The sequence below is a fragment of the Zea mays genome, chromosome 4 (assembly GCF_902167145.1).
Source record: "Zea mays cultivar B73 chromosome 4, Zm-B73-REFERENCE-NAM-5.0, whole genome shotgun sequence".
Classification (NCBI taxonomy): Eukaryota; Viridiplantae; Streptophyta; class Magnoliopsida; order Poales; family Poaceae; genus Zea; species Zea mays.
The window spans coordinates 131,058,663-131,080,948 of NC_050099.1; the positions used below are offsets into that span (position 1 = coordinate 131,058,663).

General features: G+C 46.1%; 1 pseudogene; it reads left to right on the plus strand.

Moving 5' to 3' along the window:
- The first annotated feature begins 14,814 nt into the window (after window positions 1-14,814).
- The window catches only part of LOC109945807 (uncharacterized), a 43,334-nt pseudogene continuing 35,862 nt past the window's right edge, over window positions 14,815-22,286 (plus strand).

Genomic DNA, 22,286 nt, shown 5'->3' on the forward strand with positions numbered 1-22,286 from the left:
ATGCAGGGTTCTTGCCTGACCGCCATCGCAGCAAAATCAACCAAGGACCTCCCTACACTGACCACTCCCCTACTGCCCTTGCCCCTTTCGGGTAAGGTAGTCCTCCACTAGCTTTCCTAATTAATCAGCCAAGGGCGTCCATAAACCCTTGTGGTGGCACGCGTTTCTCAAGTTAAGCTCTATGTTCCAATTAACATTAATGATCTTGACATGAACATAAATAGAATAACAAAATAACTGGAACATAGATATGATAAATAATTATCCCAAATCCATGTAAAGCAATAGCAAACTACCCAAGTGATTCAGGGGTAAACAAGGTAATGAGATAAACAATCTAGGGTAACCTATTGGGTCCCATCAAAATTAACCTATGCATGAATAAATGATATTAAAGAACATTATTGGGTAAAAAATGGTCAAGGGCACAACTTGCCTTCAATGAGCTCCTGCTCAGCTACTTCTATTTGCTGCTCACCAGTATCCTCAGTCACGGGCGCTTCTACTCGCCACAATACAAACAAGCACAGAGTATAGAGAAAATTAACATCACACCAACCATGTAAACAGAATACTCAGTAATAATCTACACATTAAAATAAAATCCTAGGAATAGGAATCGTAATTTTTGGAGTTATGGATTTTAAGATATGAATTTCCAAAGGTTTTATGTGTTTGAAATGGAATTAAATGAGAAATTATTTTTGTTACTGTTTTCATGACAAAACAGAGACTCTAAGTGATAGAGAATAAATTTACAAAATTTTAGAAAGTGGAATGGATTAATTTGGAGCTCATGTGAATTTTCTATGAATTATACAAGTTCTAGTGATTATTTTTGCACTAAAAATCTATTTCTAATTACCTTTCTCTGATTTTACATTGCTCTGGACTGGGCCTCAATTTCTGCAAAGTACAGGGATCTCAGAGTAACCTTTCCTAAGACACAAGCAGTCCCAAGCGTGGATGGCGGGTTTAAATCTAAATAGTCCAGGGGTTCAAGTGAAATTCTCTCAGGTGAAGGGGTATCTTTTAATCCTGGCCGTTGGATTAGGATTACGCGCCCCAGATTACACCACCCATTTAAGCGAAGCGGTAAGAAATCTTCGCCGCCGGATCAACGATCAAGCTTCTAGATTTAAAACTCTAAGATTGTTTCCCACTCGCCCGATCCGCATCGGACGACCGGGATGACTTTAGGCCGAACCGGTATCACAATCTAATCCTAACTGTCCCCTCTTCAATCTATGGTCAGAAGACTGTCAACCTCCTCCGGCGTTGGTTCACGGCGCGCAGGTCACCTCACGGCGAAGCGGCCGGCGGCGCCACCAATTTCTGGCCCCCGGTGCCCCGCAACCTAATCTAGTACTAGTTACGCGATGTGGACAATGCGGTGAACTGGGCCGTGGCAAACTTACCGCCGGTGCGGCGAGGTTGTGGCCAGCAGCGAGGACGGCGGTCGTGGCCTCCGATGACCAACCCCGATCAGGAATCGGCGGAGTTCCACCAGCGCACCAGGGTGTTTCCGGATATGATCCACGTCGCAAGCACTGGGCTATCCTCCCATGGCCACTAGAGGACTCCAAACCGGCACAAGCGCCCGAATTTCAATGGCGGTGAGGAGCTCAGCCGCCCTGGTGTTGTGGCTTCCGCAGTCGACTCGAGGAGGTGGCGAGGGAAGGGAGATGTAGGAAGGAGAAGCTTCGGCCGCGTTTTCCTAAATAGGCGGGGAGAAATAGTCCGCGTGCTGCAACCGATCGCGCGCTAATGGCGCACCTCCCACCCGCCATGCGCAGGCTCACGGCTTCTGTTATGCGAAGTCCGCGGGGAGGAGGATTCTGTCAGGGCGGTCCCAGTGGTCATTGATAAGCGGCGCGCGACACTGGCGGAGGGAAGACAACGACTAGGACGCCGCGGAGTATGGCACGTGGGACCCGTGGATCAGTGGTACCGACGCGGAAGTGGGTGCGATAGGTACTGGTGGGTAGGCCCGACCCGTCAGTGAGGCGGAACCCAGGCGCGCGAGATGAACTGGGCCGAGTTCAGGGAGATTAGGCCCAGGCGCAGTCTTTTCTATTTCTCTTTTGTTTTTATTTTCTTTTTCCTTTTTGATTCATTTTCTTTTCATTTGAATCACTAATTTGAATTAGAGTCTTGTTATGAAATTCAACTTTGAATCAAATTTATAAACTTAGATCTGTATAAGAATAATATATTTTTATACTTATTTTTATTTCACATAATATTCGTTTGCTTCCCTTTCCTAAATGCTAGGGTCTCCTTTTATTTTCCAAAGTCTATTTTGGGAATTTAATATATTATTTTTTTCCAATTATTTTATGTTGTCACAAAATGCACACAAAACAAAATCCAACATGATGCATGATTTTTTTATCCTTCGTTTTAGTTCATCTCTAAATTTTATGTATGCTCTTTATATGATGCAAATGAGGCACATATAATAAGGAAATCACTATATAATCCATTTATACAATTTTGAGTATTACAACTCCCTTCTTTAATAGTTCAGTCATTGGCTTGGCAATTCTGGAGAAATCCGGAATAAATCGTCGATAATACCCTGCCAATCCCAGAAAACTCCGAATCTGCCTCACTGTAGTCGGGGGTTTCCAATCCATTACCTCTTGTACCTTCTCAATCAACTGATATCCCATCATGAGAAATTGTGTGACCCAAGAATTTAATTTCCTTTAGCCAGAACTCACATTTAGACAACTTAGCATAAAGATGATGATCGCGTAGTCGCTGAAGCACGATGTGAAGATGCTCAGCATGTTCGTCTTCATTCTTGGAATAGACCAGAATATCATCAATGAAGACGACCACGAACTTGTCTAACTCTGGCATGAATACTGAGTTCATTAGGTACATAAAATAAGCCAGGGCATTGGTCAGCCCAAAAGACATCACCAAAAACTCGTAAAGCCCATATCTGGTTGAGAAGGTCGTCTTGGGAATATCGCTGGCACGGATTTTAATCTGATGGTAACCTGAGCGAAGATCTATCTTGGAGAATACTTTGGCTCCCACCAACTGATCGAACAAAACATCAATGCGGGGCAGGGGGTATTTGTTCTTGATAGTCACCGCATTGAGAGGGCGGTAATCGACACACATTCTCAAACTCTCATCCTTTTTCTTCACAAATAAAGCAAGACATCCCCAAGGCGAAGTACTGGGGCGAATGAACCCCTTGTCCAACAACTCCTGCAGTTGCTTTTTCAGTTCTGCTAATTCTGTGGGAGGCATCCTATAGGGTCTCTTGGAGATAGGAGCAGTCCCGGGTTGCAATTCAATGGCGAACTCAATGTCTTGGTCAGGTGGCATCCCTGGCAATTCATCCGGAAAAACATCTGGGTAGTCACGGACCACTGAGATCCCTTCCACTAGTGACTCTATCATAGTGAATGCACAAGAACGGGTACAACCCTGGTCGGGTAGATACAAGGTGATCTCGCCATCCAAAGGGGAGTGGATTTCTATGGCTCTGGCTGCGACATCAATCACCGCGTGGTGTCGCGATAACCAATCAGTCCCTAGAATGATATCCACACTATCCAATCCCATTATCAAGAGAGTGGTTTTAAAAATGAAACTACCCAGCTTAATTGGTACGTGTCTATTGATCTGATAAGTGGCAATCCTGCCTCCTGGTGTCGAAATTGTAATACCCCCATTGGTGTGGAGGAAAGGTAACTGACACTTGGCACTAAATTTGGTACTGATAAAACTGTGTGATGCACCAGAATCAAAAAGAACAATAGCAGGATAATTCAAAACTGTAAAGATACCAGTCAAGACGGGTGCTCCCTCTGGAATATCAGCCATGGTGGTGAAGTTCAGCCTGCCTTGCCTCACTTGCACCTTCTGCCTCTTGCCTTGGTTCTGATTAACATTCTGCCCCTGCCTCTGCTGGTTTCTGGGGCAATTCTTGGCATAATGTCTGGTGTTGCCGCATGTGAAACATCTGTTGTCATTTGCCTGGCGATATTGCTGCTGCTGCTGATTGTTCCTCTGGGCTGGAAACTAGGTGCGGTTGGGTGCCTGCTGCTGCTGCTGCTGTGGTCGGATCACCCATCATCCTTGTTGCTGCTGAGGTACCCTGTTCTGAGTGTCAGACACAATCCTGAAACGCTGTGGCTAAGCTGAAGGTTCTACCACAGGGGTCTTCCTCTTCTTCTCTGCCTGACGAGCTGTGATACAGTCCTCCTGGGAGATGACCATGTCCTCCAGAGAACCTGTAAAAAATTATGCCACAAGCAAGGCTGAGTATACTAATACTCATCTAGACTTACCCGGTGTGAGGAGTCTACTGCTCTACCTCTAGACATGCAGCTGTTTGGCTGTGGGGTTTGGTTGCCAAAAGCACTAGCTGAGTTCTAAATCAAGTTTTAGATTTGTCAAATTTATGTGTGACTCTCTTAAGGCTAAATATGTACTATCTACTCATACATAGTAGCAAACATTTTTAGCAATCAACATCTTGTATCAACTCATCATATTTCCACTTGTTACTCAATGTAGCAGCATGGATCAAGCAGTCTCATTAGCTGCGAGAAGCAGACGATTCGAATCGAGTTTTTATTCCTTGCAAGGTAAACCTAAACACACGACGTGGCGAGGCACTCCGTCCCCACACACATCAATCGTCCCCATCGATTCCCCGTCAGCAGATCAGGGCTCACCGCCTTGGCGTACAATGCCTCATTGACCCCGACTGCCGTCGTGCAGTGACCGCACTTGTACCCACCATAACCGGAATGGGAGACCACGTCTCAGGTCGCGTGAGGGGCAAAGTCTACTGCCAGGTTCAATCAGGTACTAGGCTTACCGATTTACCATATTTCTCGGCATGTGTTTAGTACGTTCAAACGCTTGACACACGGTACCACACCTTAATCCTTATTCCAATTTTTCATCCCGTGGACAACCAATCCCCATGGATTGTTTTCCACAACCAGCATCATTATGAGAAGAAAGTGGATACAACCAATTTCCTGACCTCGCGCGAGTGCTAGAAAAATCACTCGACTTCTACCGAGATCCTAATTAATAAAGCAGCTACTCGACCTAGCATACTAGTATTCATCTCAAAAGGAATCCTGAGTTCATGCAACTATGGTTTCAAGCAAACTCCTACACCTAAGTGCACAATCAATCCTACAATCATTAAGTGTAGTAAAATAGCATAAATAACAGGTTATGCATAAACCGGGGCTTGCCTTCCAAAGCTGTGGTAGGCAGATCCTCTGGTGCAGGCTCTGGTGCTGGATCCGGGGCTACCTCCTGAGCAGCTCCTTGCTCCGGCACGAGGATGTACTCTCTGTCAGCGAGATTACAGTCTATCGAAATGCAATGAATATGTATGTCATGATTATGCAGGATTTAACAACATTGTGCTAAAGGAAGAAAAACTAAGTTAGTTAGCCACTTAGGGTCTCTTGGTCACACGTGGCTTTTAGTGGTTTATGCTTATCACTCTAGGTTTAGGTTTTGTTAAGGATAAGCATAGTGGATTGGTATTTCCTTTATATATTTCAGTGGACAATTTACAAAGGGTTTTAGGATGACACTAATTTCCATTATTCATTTTCCCTTTCTTTATTTTCTATTTATGAAATCTAGTGTAGGTTTGAACTACAACAGTGAATTAACTTTTTTCAAAAATCCTGTAAAAATTACAGTGGCTTGCCATTGGTCAATATAGCCTGTTCTAGGACTTTGAGGTTCAAATTAAAAAGGCTATGCTCTAGACAAAAATAACAAAAGTTGTGTAAATGGGCCACTTTGCACTACAACTCTTAATTAGGGGTGGGTTCTGTCCTAAGAGTTATTTTTGTTGGCATCTAACAGTAATAATAAGCTTCTGTGCCAAAAATCACAGAAAGCTAAGGGTTGGTTATTTAGTTGTGATTTTCCAAAGTTTAATGCCAAAAAGGCACTTTTCACTACCTTGCTATTTGAAAAATGTTAAACAGTAGATTTCATATTTTTCCTATGTTCTTCATAACAAAAGATTCACTATCCCAAGGGTTGAGGTGTTTTCACTTTGGGGTTATTTTTGTAGGGCTTTTCTAAGTTTTCCTTGTTTTCTTAAAATAAAAGGTATCCTATTTATTTTATACTAAACCAGGGCATAATCAATTTTTCTAGCAAACTACACTGAATAAGTATACTAACAAAAATATGGGGGCTCCCTGGTTCTTTATTTAAATCACCTTTCCTATTTTCTTTAACCTTAAGCATAATGTAAAATAAATGGCAAACTCTACCTTAATGAGGTGTACAGAGAGGTTTATCATTTTTAAACAGGTTAGTAGGTGGTCATGTACTTCTCCAAATTTTCTTAACCTCAGTTAAATAGTGCAACTATTTTTCTTCCTATTATTTAGCTTTTGGCCAAATCAGTAATTAAATCAGAACCCTAAAGTTTTCTGTAGCACATAGGGGTTTTCTATTTTTCTTAAGTAGTTTATATTATTTAAGATCTGACAAAATTTGTTTGACTAAATTTGGATGAATAAAACAGAAGATATGAATTATTCAAGTTGTGTTCAAGTTTTAAATCAGATTTAATAAAAGGTTTCCTGGAAAACCACTTTGCACCGAAGTCCTCGGGTTATTTCCAAACTAACTCTCTCAGTTATACTCCTACGCTACTATTCATCTGAGTCACTGACATTGCGCAAAACCCCCTACCCTTCTCTTCTTCTACCCCGCGGTCCCTCCCTAGGTTTAAACAGTACCCACGAGAAAGAAAAGGGTGGCGCGGCTTACTGGCGGCGAGAGAGGTCCGGCGAGGGGCGGGGTTGGCTCTGGGAGGTTCTGGCGGTCACAACGGTGTACGGCTCGACGGCGGGGCTGGCAGGAATCGTCCGGTCCACGTGCGCAGGCGGGTGCTCTCGTCGGCGGCGGGTGTGCCAGCCAAACCACGGCGATCTAGTTCAATCCAATGGCACGGTGAGCTTCACGGGGTGATGTAGAGGCTATCTGTGCATTGAATCGAAAAATGATGCAGTGACTTACCCGGTCCATGTGCGCAGGCGGGGTTCTAAACTCCGGCGAGCACGATTTCGCTTTTCCGGTGGCGCGGGTCCTCGGTTTAAGCCTTGGCAAGCTCTACGACCTCCCAGGGAAGCTATCTGAAGGCTTGGATCAAGCGGAGGAGGGTGGGAAAGGGGTTGGCCATGGTGGTTGCCCTCGGGCGGCTCTGGCGAGTCGCGGGGAGGTCGCCGGAGCTATGGGCGAGCTCGGGGGAGTTAGGCGTGGTACGGAGACGGCAACGGGGAAGGCAGCCGGGCACTGGGACGGGCTTTATAGCCATGGCGCGGGCGTGGTCACGGGCGGCCGCGGGCACGCGGGGGTTCACGCACGGGCGTGCTCTGAGCGCGCCCCCGAGTGTCAGCCCTCGTCGAACACGTGGGAGCTCGCTTCTGCCATGGTTCAACGGCGGATTTGAGCACCTTAGCGTGCGTATCTTGGCAAAACCACTGTGTACGGTCTCTTCCCTGCTCCATATCCTACCTTTTTGCTGTGAGTTCCAAGCCAAGATACGGTCGGGGTAGGGAGATAGAGGGGTGAGAAGTTGCCTATGTCATAGCTGTCCAAACCGGGACAAAAGCTATGCCAAGTCATGTCAAACGACTTAGGGTAGGTGTCAACTTCCACCAGGGCATTCTAGGGGTAATTTGGCGCCACTTTGTCAATTGGGTCGAAGTGTTTTGAATTTTGGATGAGGGTGAACATGTGTGATCTTTGTCCAAATGTTAGTTTTGGACTTAGACAATTTCTTATTTTTCTTTCATTCTCAACCCTTTGGTGAAACTTTTGGGGTTTTTCTGAAATTTTTTTGGGGTTACTTTCTTACTATTATTTGTAGGTTATTTAGTGTACTACAACTTTTATATTTGGCCCAAGCCATGATCAAAAGGTTTTCATGACCTTTTGGTCATACTTACATCTAGGGTTCCCAGTGTCCAAAGGGGTTTGTATTAGGGTTTTGGGCAAATCTCCCCTTTAGATGTGCATGATAGGTTAGGGTATGATATCCAAGATGGGTTGCACTTGCTTAGGACCTTGAATTCTAAGTTTGATGTACTTTGCTCAACTAACCCACATGTGATAGTAGGTTTAAAAGGTGTAGCCCTGGGTGGACACCCTGAGTAACACCTGGGGTGTTACATGGCACAGGGCTAGGGTTTCCCTCCCTGACGTGCCGGACTGTCCGCGCCCTGGGGCCGGACGGTCTGCGCGTGCGCAGGGGCGGCGAAGGGTCGCTGGCGGCGCCTGGATCTCGCTCCCGGGAGGGACCCCATCGGGGAGGAGAGATCCTAGGAGTTGTCTAGGCTCGGGCAGACCGACCTAAACTCCTCTAATCGACATAGAGCCGAAGAGAAGCGAAGAATTTGGAGATTGGGAGGCTAAACTAGAACTAGACTAGAACTACTCCTAATGCATAAGGTAAAAACAAGAAATAGACTTGATTTGATCGATTGTTGGGGGCTCAATCCGCCGTAGCCCTTCATCTATATAAAGGGGGAGGTCTGGATCCGCTTCGAACTGATTTCCGAGTCAATCCCACGGTTTTAGGTAACAAATCCCGCGAGAAACTAGGAACCCTAAATGAATCTGTGCACGCGCGGACCGTTCGTGCCACCACCGCGGACAGTCCGGGCCGCGGACCGTCCGGCCTCAGGGCCGGACCGTCCGTGCGACCTTTTTTGGCTTCCAACATATGCCCCCTACCTTTTGGTGAAGGTTGATGAACCAAAAGCATATGAACTAAACCTGATGTAAGTCACCAGCTTTTCAAAATAGAGATCATTCAATAAAGCACTAATGTATAAAGGTCGTTTTGGATTATATCTTTCTCGGCCACGACCATTTGATCAATGGATCAAAATGAATAGAATAGAGGTGTCCCCCAGCCTGGATAGATAAAGGGACTATACATGTACCATGGATTCATCATTGTGCCATTCCACATTTGAGTAGGACAATATACCGACGATGAATAAACGGGTGGAAAGTACCCTGGTCTGATAGGATGAACAGACGATGCTTGTCGCATTGTCCTTTGGGCCGTTTTGTTCGGTCGTTTCGTTTTAGCAGGTGATCAGGGTTTCTTTGTTGACCGATCTCGTGGAACAGTCTTTTTGCTAGCAATTTTGGAGAGCAACTGATCAAAAGTAGGGTCGGCTTTGATTAGCCGACTATATGTGTTTTGACCTTGCGTCTTTTTCCTTGCTTCGTGTAGAGGTTGACGCCTTTGGTCATAGGTGGACTGTCCGGCTGAGTTAGCCAGACCGTTTGTTTGAGCACCAGACCGTCCGCACGTAGGTGCCGGACCATCTGCGATGCTCGGGCCAGTCTGATGTGTTTGGCTCATCAATTGTGCCTGCCCCCCGGCGTCTTCAGACTTTTTAGCCTTCTCGTCCAAAGCTTTTCGAGCAATCTCCTTTTGTGATATGATTGACATGCGAGGATAACCAATGATGATGCCCTTGCCTTAGCCTTTATCGGCCATTTCGGGCCGAACCAAGACCTTTTTGCATGTGAGTTCTATTGTATTAACAGGAAAAAGTTGTGTGTCTACTTGCATCTCCTGAAAAGCCAATTGGCCCTCATTTATGGCCGATTGTATCTGTCGACGAAAAACATTACAATCATTGGTGGCATGAGAAAAAGAATTATGCCACTTATAATAAGCACGCCTTTTTAATTCAGCAGGAGGAGGAATAGTATGAGTTAATTTAATGTTGCCGTTTTTTAGTAACTCGTCAAATATTTTATCGCATTTGGCAACATTAAAAGTAAACTTAACTTCTTCTTGTCGATTCTTTCGAATCGACTGTAAAGTAGAACATGCGGAAGGTTTAGCCTGTCCTGGCCAAACCAGTTCGGTGGTGTATACATCCGTGGATTCATCGTCTGATTTATCGTATCCCACTAGATGCATCTTATGGCTAGCCAATTTTGATGTTTCCTTACTTCGGCTTTCACAGGTCATAGCCCGCTGGTGTAAGTGCACTAGCAAAATGAATTGGGTGCCATCTAATTTTTCTTTTAAGTAGGGTCGTAACCCATTGAAAGCCAGCCCTATTAGTTGTTTATCTGCGACATAGATCTGAAAGCATCGGTTTCTAGTGTCCCGGAACCTCCGGATATAGTCATTAACCAATTCTTCAGGCCCCTGTCGGACTGAGGCTAAGTCGACCAATTCTAATTCATGTTCTCCTGAGAAGAAGTGTTCATGAAATTTCCGCTCTAATTCTTCCCAAGAGTTAATAGAGTTTGGTGGCAAGGCTGCGAACCATGCGAATGCAGTATTAGTAAGGGACAACGAGAATAAACGAACGCGGTAAACTTCCCCATCAGCCAATTCTACTAAGTGTGCTATGAAATGGCTATTATGTTCGTGTGTGCTTTTCCCACCTTCACCAAAAAACTTAGAGAAGTCTGGTATTCTAGTTCCCTATGGATATGGCACGGTGTCGAATCGGTGGCTATAAGGCTTCCGATACGATTGCCCTGTACCAGACACACTAACACCGAGTTTGTCCCTGAACATCCCGGCTACCTCGTCTCTGATCCTCTTCACCATGTCTGGCGACCATCCATTGAGTTTGTGGGTGGAAATCTCAGGTTGCCTGACATCACTCTGTCGGCTTTCCCCCCAGGGATGTTTGAGGTGTGTGCTAGGTGTCCTATTAATGTCACCAGCTCCTACCCTATACCTCTCAGGCTCTTTTGTGGTCGAACAGTATTCAACCCTATGTCCATGAGGTGGTATGGCATGATTATAATGTGTTGCTGGTGGGGCACCATAATGTTGTTGCAATGAATGTGGAAACTGTGTGTATTGCGTAGCTCTTGGCTCTGCGTACGTGTATCCGAACGGTCCGGCGTAAGAGTCCGGATGGTCCACGACTTGGCCAAATGGTCCGAAGGTATATCCGGATTGTCCAGCCGTATATGGTGCTACCTGGGTAGTCTCGTACCCAGACCGCCTGTCGTAAAGAACTGGACGGTCCGCAATCGGGTCGAATGGTCCAGGGCTGTACCCGGACGGATCGGTCATATATGGCGCGACTTGGGCAGTCTGCGCGTGGACTCGTGTAGAGTTGGATGGTCCGGCGTAATACGTCGGCCGGTTCATGCCATATCTGGACGGTCCGACGTAAGATGGCGGACGGTCCGCAACATATCCGGACGATCTGGCGTGATGCACCGGACGGTCCGTGATGGGGCTGAATTGTTCGGGGTTGTACCCTGATGGTCCGGCCATGTACGGTGCGACCTGAGCGTTTTGTGTGCGGGCCTGCATCGGGTCGGACGGTCCGGTGAAATACGCCGGATGGTCTGCGATATAACCGGACTGTCTGAGATGATGCTCGAATGGTCCGGCCGCGTCTAGTACCTGCCGCGTGCCTAGTGGTTGCGGCTGTGATGGTGACACGAAAGCGTGCATCGGCATACCATATGATGGCTGGGTCAAGGGCGACCCGTTTATAGCCGATGTGTTTGACACGGGTGGCTCAGTATTAGACTCTCGCGATGGAAAGCTAGGAGCAACTGATTTCTCGTATGCACGTAGATGCATTTTAATAGATTCATCTACATATTGTTTTAATTGATCTCCTCATTGATCCATGAAAGTCGTAAGAGATAGATCTGGAGCACTTACAGCAGGACCCTAAAATGGAGGTTGGAGATATTCCATATCGATCTCCCCTTGACGGATGATCTTCTGGTGGCGATCCACTGTGAAGTGTGACAAGTACTTGTCTGCCGCCTCCTTGCACCGTTCGGAGAGTTTATGCAGCAGTTCCGCCTCTCCCTTGTCGCGTTGTTCGTTCCATTGCCGCATCACCTCCTTCTCATCGCGCATTATGAGGTCTTCAAAGGGCCTTTGGTCATCAGCTGGGAGCGCCTCCATGGCCGGCTTGATGATGTTGGTAGTGGAGATCTTGGTGTGATCCTTAGAACCGACCATCTATGGGCCGATTTTTAGCAGATCTAGACACCTAGTCCCCAGCGGAGTCGCCAAAAGTATGTTGACACCTTTTTCGGGCGCCAAACACTCAACAAGAACTGTGGCGGTGCTCTCTGCATAGGCGCGGACGATCCGCGGCCAGGGGCCGGACGGTCCACGACCTGGCACAGGGCTAGGGTTCCCTGCCAGACGGTCCGCGCGTGCGCAGGGGCGGCGAAGGGTCGGCGGCGGCGCCTAGATCTCGCTCCCGGGAGGGACCCCGTTGGGGAGGAGAGATCCTAGGAGTTGTCTAGGCTCGGACAGACCGACCTAAACTCCTCTAATCGACGTAGAGTCGAAGAGAAGCGAAGAATTTGGAGATTGGGAGGCTCAACTAGAACTAGACTAGAACTACTCCTAATGCATAAGGTAAAAACGAGAAATAGACTTGATTTGATCGATTGTTGGGGGCTCAATCGGCCGTAGCCCTTCATCTATATAAAGGGGGAGGTTTGGATCCGCTTCAAACTGATTTCCGAGTCAATCCCACGGTTTTAGGTAACAAATCCCGCGAGAAACTAGGAACCCTAACTGACTCTGTGCACGCGCGGACCGTCCGCACCACCACCGCGGACAGTCCGGACCGCGGACCATCCGGCCTCAGGGCCGGACCGTCCGTGCGGCCTTTTTTGGCTTCCAACACATATAAATCCCAAGCAATTAATAGAACAAAAATTGGACAATATTTCTATGTAGAAAGCATTGATATGGTAAAGGAACATCTGCAGAAAAAGTGAAAAACAGTGTGTTTATAGTAGAGATAAAAAAAACAGATGGAAACATCTGCAGAAAAGCATTGATGTGGTAAAGGAACATCTGCAGAAAGAACAGTGTGTTTTTAGTAGAGATAAAAAGAAGTGGAGGAGGTATATCGGATGATGTTAGTAACCACCGTAAACAAATTGGTTTGCTTGAAAATCGTGTTGGTGATCCGTCCAGGGGGGCATCCGGCGAAGAGGGTCATCGGCGGAGACGTGCACGCGGCGGCTAGGTTTGGCTTTTGCTGCTTCGACTACAACATCTGCCTCGAGTGCGCCACGAAGCCTGTAATGACTATAGAAAGAGGAGAAAAAAATCAGAGTGCCTATCTAGCTGAGGGGTGGAAAGCAAAACAAATGTTCCCTGTAGAGGCGATTGAGGGAACAACGGTAGAAGATGCTGAGCACCAAAGGGGTGGACTGAGCGTGAGGATTGGGGCCTTGAGATCACAAAACAACTGAACTTCGAGATGCCGACTCTACGATAGAGAATAAGATTTAAAATCTATCTACTGTATCACCAGTTTTAACGGTTGTCCTACGTTAATATTTAAAAAACTCTACATTTCTTTAGAAATAATCTGCACCCTTATAATCTTTTCTCTACTACTATAATAAGATAAGAGAGTCTCGTGCGTCTCCCCCTCCGGTTATCGTCTTATGTCGTCGTGCTTCCCCGCGTCTCTAAAACGAACTCCTGCATAGCACACGCGGAAACCACCTCCGCACTCCACGCGTCTTCCTCCGCCCGATGTCGCAACCTCGGAGCGTGTCATGAGGATAAGTCCCCACAAACTCCATGCCGCGTGATGCGAGTATAGGTCCCATGAACTCCGCGTCGAGTGACCCGCCATGCCGCAACCTCCGATAGCGTGCCTGCCACGACCGATGTCACTACAAATTTCTAGCCTCTGATAGCGTTAGCACAACGAAAATGGGTTCCACCACCAGCAGCAGGGCTTAGATCTCCCAAGGTGGCAGGCTCTTCAGAGACTCGTGTCGTCAGTCTGGTGCTGGTGTCCGACTGCTTGCCATGACACATCGAGGTCGAATGAGGACGTGGAGACATGCTGGTCGGTGGCTGCGGCCACGGTCCCCTCGCTATGGCACCGGCGATGAGGAGGCTGTAGTCGAGCGACATGGCGCGGGTGTCGTTCTGTGTAGGGAGGCGCTATCCGCTCTACATCGCGCCCCATCGTTTCATGGTAGTTATGCTACCCGTACCACCAACTCTCTGACTCTGACGATCAATCGATCTGCTTAGACCGAGGAGGTCTCAAATGGTAGCTGCAGGTGGAGTGCTGGCGGTACTGATGTGAACGGACCTTGGGAGTCAGATTGGTGCATAGGGGGGTGAGCGATCGGCTACTTGGTTGCTCGTTTCTAAATTGATGGAGCGGGGAATTGAGTTGTCCGTATTTATGGCGGCTACGACCATGAGGATGCATGCCATGTATTTGTGGAATTTGCGGCAGCCTTTGCTGAGTATTGGAGAGCTACTTCTGTGGTCGTGATCTGAATAAGGTTCTCAAAGCATGGACATCTCTTAGCTTTGTTGGGTTATTTTAATTTACATATGTTTCCATTTCAATATTAATCTTATTCTGTTAACAACATATTTTCTTAAGTAACATATTTTCTTAATTTACATATGTTTCCATTGCAATATGCTTAGTATTTTTTTTACATACATATATTTTTCAATCAGTATTATGCCAAATTTGCAAATTAAGGCATGTTAGAGAAAGATACATCATAAAAAATAGAATAACTAAAAATTTCAAACACCATGGCTTTTGGGCGTTTAACTTCTCTGTACTTCACAGCCCGTCGCAGATGTCTTGCTGGATTGTTGTGGTCTCATTCTCTTACAGTTGCTGTCATGGGCAAGTTTTGACAAAGGAAACCAGAGTGGAAAATGGGAGAAACCCATATCCAACCTCCCAACATATGCAACTTGTGCACCTGGTCCAGTTTCGTACGTCAACAAGAAAGATATAGATGTACCATGAGAACAAAACAAATGATGTTACTTGTGCTCTTTTATCTTATTCAGTTTCATATTATGCGACATTTGTAGCTCCTTGGCTTTTTGTTTTTTTGGCAAAGAGTGTATGAAAAGGCCAGCTGAACGGAAGATGGGATCATTCTTTTCTCTGCTAGAATTCATGGACATTGACATTTAATTGGCAAACACAACTCAAGCTCTCATGGCATGCATATCCCTTTGTGAATTTGAGGCAAGCAGAATTGAGTTCAGTAAAATACTTGTCCCTCGAACAGAAGAGATAATTTCGATCGCCGTATCTTATTTTTACAGTCACTACAGAAAATACAATTATATTTGTTCCAGCAGACTACATAAATCTTACTTGCTCTCTTGAAATAGTAGGTTTCATAGATAGATTAATTGATCTTCTTGGTGCCTGTGAAGATATTTCAACTCTACCCAACTTCTCTTCTATTCTGGCCAAGATATTTTAGCATGTTGATGGCGCAATTGCTGATGAAATTTGGTAAGAATTCACATGGATCAAATTGTCGATCTCTTGTTTGCAAAAATGAGCAATGTATGAAAATGTGTTTGCAAGACTTGCATCTTTGATAAAGGTTGGAAAGTTGAAGGCTATTGAGACTATGATTGAATCATGAATTGACAAGAAACTTCCTGTGCTTCTAGGCAATGGTTCTAAGATCTCACCCCATCACGCGATTACCATGCTAAAAATATTCAGTGAACTTGGTGCTCCATTTCAAGAGTGCATGGGGCCTGCAGTGCTGCTTCATTTGCCTTGGCATGCTCGGATGAGTTTGTAAAGATTTGTTTTATTTGACAGAAATGTATTGCAACCACCAAAGCCCCAACAATTATTTGAGGTGAATCTTCATAATATCCTTCAGAGAGAAAACAAAAATATCATTGAAACCATCTAATGTTTATTATATATTGCTAAAAGGTCAAATGATACAAGGGTGCAAGACATCCTTTTGGGAAACCTTATATTTGCGCTTTATGTAAAAAACAAGGTGAAATTATGTTTAAGTGAGTGTTTGAACCTTGATTGGTGGCTCCACATTCACGCCCACAATAATCAATAGAAAACATATATTTTGTACTTTATTAAAATAAATTTTATCATATGCCATATATAAAAATCATAGTAATGCACGGGCATATGACTAGTCATATATAATATATGACTACAAAGAACATAGCACAATTCCAGGCTTCCATCTAGAAAACAAATGTGTAAGGAGTGAAACATGTTTTGCCTATTTTGACACAACACAGTTCAATAATCATGAGAATATTAAAGACTTAAACAATTTAAAGTACAAAATGTAATTTTAGCAAAAGGGTAAAACATCTTCTGCACAACTCCTAGAAATACAAGTTTCTATAAAAATACGGCTGTTGGACACCAAAAAAGCCTAGCGGATGGTTCGGCCCTGAGGCCGGACGGTCCGCGGTCCGGACAGTCCGCGGTGGTGGCGCGGACGGTCCGCGTGTGCGCAGAGTCAGTTAGGGTTCCTAGTTTCTCGCGGGATTTGTTACCTAAAACCGCAGGATTAACTCGGAAAACAGTTTGAAGCGGATCCAGACCTCCCCCTTTATATAGATGAAGGGCTACGACCGATGGAACCCCCCAACAATCGATCAAATCAAGTCTATTTCTCGTTTTATCTTATGCATTAGGAGTAGCTCTAGTTTAGTTCTAGTTTAGTATTCCAATCCCCAAATCCTCCGCTTCTCTTCGACTCTACGTCGATTAGAGGAGTCTAGGTCGGCATGCCGAGCCTAGACAACCCCTAGGATCTCTCCTCCTCGACAGGGTCCCTCCCGGGAGCGAGATCCAGGCGCCGCCAGTGACCTTCGCCGCCCCTGCGCACGCGCGGACCGTCTGGCCCCAGGGCGCAGACCGTCCGACCCGTCAGACAGGGAACCCTAGCCCTGCACTAGGTCACGGACCGTCCGGCCCCTGGCCGCGGACCGTCCGCCCCTGTGCAGAGAGCACCGCCGTCGGTTCTTATTAGTGTTTGGCGCCCGAAAAAAGCGTCAACATACTTTTGGCGACTCCGCTGGGGACTAGGTGTCTAGACCTGCTAAAAATCGGCCTATAGATGGCCGGTTCTAAGGATCACACCAAGATCTCCACCACCAACATCATTAAGCCGGCCATGGAGGCGCTCCCGGCTGATGACCAAAGACCCTTTGAAGACCTCGTAATGCGCGATGAGAAGGAGGTGATGCGGCAATGGAATGAACAACACGACAAGGAAGAGGCGGAACTGCTGCATAAACTCTCCAAATGGTGCAAGGAGGCAGCGGAAAAGTACTTGTCACACTTCACAGTGGATCGCCACCAGAAGATCATCCGTCAAGGGGAGATCGATATGGAATCTCTCCTTCCTCCACTTCAGGGTCCCATTGTAAGTGTTCCAGATCTATCTCTTACGACTTTCATGGATTAACGAGGAGATCAGTTAAAGCAATATGTAGATGAATCTATTAAAATGCATCAACGTTCATACGAGAAATCAACTGCTCCTAGCTTTCCTTCGTGAGAGTCTAATACAGAGCCACCCGCGCCAAACACATCGGTAATAAACGGGTCACCCTTGACCTAGCCATCATATGGTATGCCGATGCACGCTTTCGTGTCACCATCACAGCCGCAACCACTAGGCACGTGGCAGGTACTGGACATGGCCGGACCGTCTGAGCATCATCTCAAACAGTCCGGTCATACCGCAGACCGTCCGACGTATCTCACCGGACCGTCCGACCTGACGCAGGCCCGCACACAAAACGCTCAGGTCGCACCATGGATGGTCGAACCATCAGGGTACAACCCTGAACAATTCGGCCCCATCACGGACCATTCGGTGCACCACGCCGGACCGTCCAGATATGTTGTGGACCGTTCGCTATCTTGCATTGGAAAGTCCGAACATGGCATGAACCGATCGGCGTATTACGCTGGACCATCCGACTCTACATGAGTCCACGCGCAGACCGCCCAAGTCGCACCATATATGACCGATCCGTCCGGGTACAGCCCTGGACCATTCGACCTGATCGCGGACCGTCCAGTTATTTACGATAGACGGTCTGGGTACAAGACTGCCCAAGTAGCACAATATACGGTTGGACAATCCGGATATACCTTCGGACCGTTTGGCCTGGTCGCGGACCATCCGGCCTCTTACGCCGGACCGTCCGGATATGCGTACGCAGAGCCGAGAGCTGCGCAATACACACAGTTCCCACATTCATCGCAGCAACATTATGGTGCTCCACCAACAACACATTATAATCATGCCATACCACCTCATGGACATAGGTCTGAATACTGTTCGGCCACAAGAGAGCCTAAGAGGAATAGGGCAGGAGCTGGTGACATTAATAGGACACCTAACACACACCTCAAACACCCCTTGGAGGAAAGCAGACAGAGTGATGTCAGGCAACCTGAGATTTCCACCCACAAGCTCAATGGATGGTCGCTAGACATGGCGGAGAGGATTAGAGACGAGGTAGCCGGGATGTTCAGAGACAAACTCGGTGTTAGTGTGTCAGGTGCAGGGCAATCGTATCGGAAGCCTTATAGCCACCGATTCGACACCGTGCCATATCCACAGGGAACTAGAATAATAGACTTCTCTAAATTTTCTGGTGAAGGTGGGAAAAGCACACACGAACATATTAGCCAATTCATAGCACACTTGGGAGAATTGGCTGATGGGGAAGCCTACCGCGTTCGTTTATTCTCGTTGTCCCTTACTGATACTGCATTCGCATGGTACGCAGCTTTGCCACCAAACTCTATTAACTCTTGGGAAGAATTAGAGCGGAAATTTCATGAACACTTCTTCTCAGGAGAACATGAATTAGAATTGGCTGACTTAGCTTCAGTCCGACAGGGGCCTGAAGAATCGGTTAATGACTATATCCGGAGGTTCTGGGACACTAGAAACCGATGCTTTCAGATCCATGTCACAGAAAAACAACTAACAAGGCTGGCTTTCAATGGGTTGCGACCCTACTTAAAAGAAAAATTAGATGGCACCCAATTCTTTTCGCTAGTACACTTGCACCAGCGGGCTATGACCTGTGAAAGCCGAAGTAAGGAAACATCAAAATCGGCTAGCCATAAGATGCATCTAGTGGGATACGATAATTCGGACGACGAATCCACGGATGTATACACCGCCGAACTGGTTTGGCTAGGACAGGCTAAACCTTCAACATGTTCTGCTTTACAGTCGATTCAAAAGAATCGACAAGAAGAAGTTAAGTTTACTTTTAATGTTGCCAAATGCGATAAAATATTTGACGAGTTACTAAAAAAGGCAACATTAAATTAACTCATACTATTCCTCCTCCTGATTAATTAAAAAGGCGTGCTTATTGTAAGTGGCATAATTCTTTTTCTCATGCCACCAATGATTGTAATGTTTTTCGTCGACAGATATAATCGGCCGTAAATGAGGGCCGATTGGCTTTTCAGGAGATGCAAGTAGACACACAACCTTTTCCTGTTAATACAATAGAACTCACATGCAAAAAGGTCTTGGTTCGGCCCGAAATGGCTAATAAAGGCAAAGGCAAGGGCATCATCATTGGCAATCCTCGCATGCCAATTATATCACAAAAGGAGATTGCTCGAAAGGCTTCGGACGAGGAGGCTAAAAAGTCCGAAGGCGCTGGAGGGCAGGCACAATTAATGAACCAAACACATCAGCATGGCCTGAGCATCGCAGATGGTCCGGCACCTACGTGTGGACGGTCCGATGCTCAGACAAACGGTCCAGCTAACCCAGTCGGACAGTCCACCTATGACCGAAGGCATCAGCCTCTACACGAAGCAAGGAAAGAGACGCAAGGGCAAAGCACATATAGTTAGCTGATCAAAGCTGATTCTACTTTTGATCAGTTGCTCTCCAAAAATGCTAGCAAAAAGACTGTTCCACATGATCGGTCAACGAAGAAACCCTGGTCACCTGCTAAAACGAAACGACCGAACAAAACGGCCCAAAAGGCGACGCGGCAAGCATCGCCTGTTCATCCTATGAGACCAGGGTACTTTCCACCCGTTTATTCATCGTCGGTATATTATCATACTCAAATGTGGAATGGTATGATGATGAATCCATGGTACATTTATCCCGCGGTTTACCTTATGCATTTGACAAATCCCATGAGAAACTGACGTGCATAGATGAAGGGCTACGACCGATGGAACCCCCAACAATCGATCAAATCAAGTCTATTTCTCGTTTTACCTTATGTATTAGGAGTAGCTCTAGTTTAGTTCTAGTTTAGTATTTCAATCCCCAAATTCTCCGCTTCTCTTCGACTTTACGTCGATTAGAGGAGTCTAGGTCGGCCTGCCGAGCCTAGACAACCCCTAGGATCTCTCCTCCCCGATGGGGTCCCTCCCGGGAGCGAGATCCAGGCGTCGCCGGCGACCTTTGCTGCCCCTGCGCACGTGCAGACCGTTTGGCCCCAGGGCGAGGACCGTCCGGCCCGTTAGGCAGAGAACCCTAGCCCTGCGCCAGGTCGCGGACCGTCCAGCCCTGGCCGTGGACCGTCCGCCCCTGTGCAGAGAGCACCGCTGCCGGTTCTTGTTAGTGTTTGCGCCCGAAAAAGGTGTCAACAAGAGCATTCTGAATTCAAAAATTAGAATATCATCTAATCAATCACTGTTATTTTCAAAAGTTCCTGTCAATTAACATAAACAAAATAGGCACCAATTAATTTGTATTCTCCACTTTCAAAACTATCTTCATTAACTCATAAACAAAATAGTTGATTGACGCTGATGGTACAACCTGGACAAAAGTAGAAAGAAAACCAGAAACTTAAGGCAATCCGAACCAGACTATCATACACTGATCACATTGAATAGTAAGACCAAGATGAAGCATGCAGTCTGTGCTAATCTCACTTTCAGTAAGCGAGCATCATTGTAGGGATATGTCAAGAACCTTATCACTTTCTTTAAACATGTTTTCCTTATTGCTAGTTTGATACATTAACAAATAAAAATATAAACTACCTTCGTATCTTTTCTTATAAAGCATATTAAGATCCAAAAAAGGTCACGCATCATGAATTTGACAAACAATTATTGAATCCGGTGATTATGAGAAACAACAAATGCTAGAAGAAATATCTGGCCTAAAACTGCAGGTTCAGAAAATAATGAATCTTCAAGATGAGGTTTTCAAATTTAGAGTTCTCTTGATGAGACCAAGTTCAAAAAAGGGAAACTGGAGGAGGTTCTGCGCTCGGTGACTGACGAATGTGAAGAACTAAAAGCACAGAAGGCTATGATAACAGATAAAGTTTTTGATATGCAGGAGACTTTGAAAAGTGGTGAAGAAGACAAACTAAACAACATATTGTCACTGATCGTGAAAGTGATCGCTATGCCTATATTAACCGGCATAAACCACCTGAAGAACATAAGGCATAAGCTCACCAGAGCCATACGTGTTGCATCTTGAAAGTCATCTAAAAGGGGTGAACAGACAAAATCTGAAATTTATAAACTTTGAACACGAATTTCACATGAGGTTAGGATTAGAAATAAATACGGAGTGCGAAAGATGGTTCTTCTTGCTATGAGTTGCTCAATCAATGTTGATAACTTTGGGAGCTAACTCAAAATATTGTGAGCAAGGAAACTTTTTAGAGAGAGGGGAGAAGGAAGAAACAAATCGAATGGTGAAGATCAACACAAGTGAACACGGTGATTTGTTTCTCGAGGTTCCATTCTAACGAACCTACTCCCCGTTGAGGAGGCCACAAAGACCAGGTCTTTTTCAAACCTTTCCCTCTCTCAATCGGTCACCTAGACCGGTTGAGTGCTTTTTCTTAATCTCACGGGTCACAAAGACCCCACAAGGATCACCACACAATTAGGTTTCAATTGTTAGCTTTACAAATCACTTTAGAAAGTTTAGAGAGAGATGAAAAAAGCAAGCAAGCAACAAGAGCAACAAATGGAACACAAATCTCACTCTCTCAAGTCACTAAACATTATTAATCACTTGGTTTGATTGTGGGACTTGGAGAGGATTAGAAGCTTTGAATATGTCTTTGGAATGTATTCTTTTGCTCTTGTATTGTGTGTTGAGAGTGGAAAGGTTGGATGACTTGAATGGTGGTGGTTGGGGGTATTTATAGCCCCAACCACTATTCTAGTCATTGGCTGTGTTCTTTGTCGACGGGCACACCGGACACTGCACTGCTCATTGTCCTGTGCGTGCCACGTCAGCCGATCGTTGAGGTTTTGAGCAGTCGACCGTTGACTTCGTCTGTCCTTGTGGTGCACCAGACAGTCCGGTGTGACCTGACGTCGTAGAATGTCTCTGACTTTTTGACGTTCTGAACCCGTAGTAGTCGCGTGGCAATCGACCGTTGGCGAAGATGACCATTGGCCATGGGCTCACCGGACAGTCCA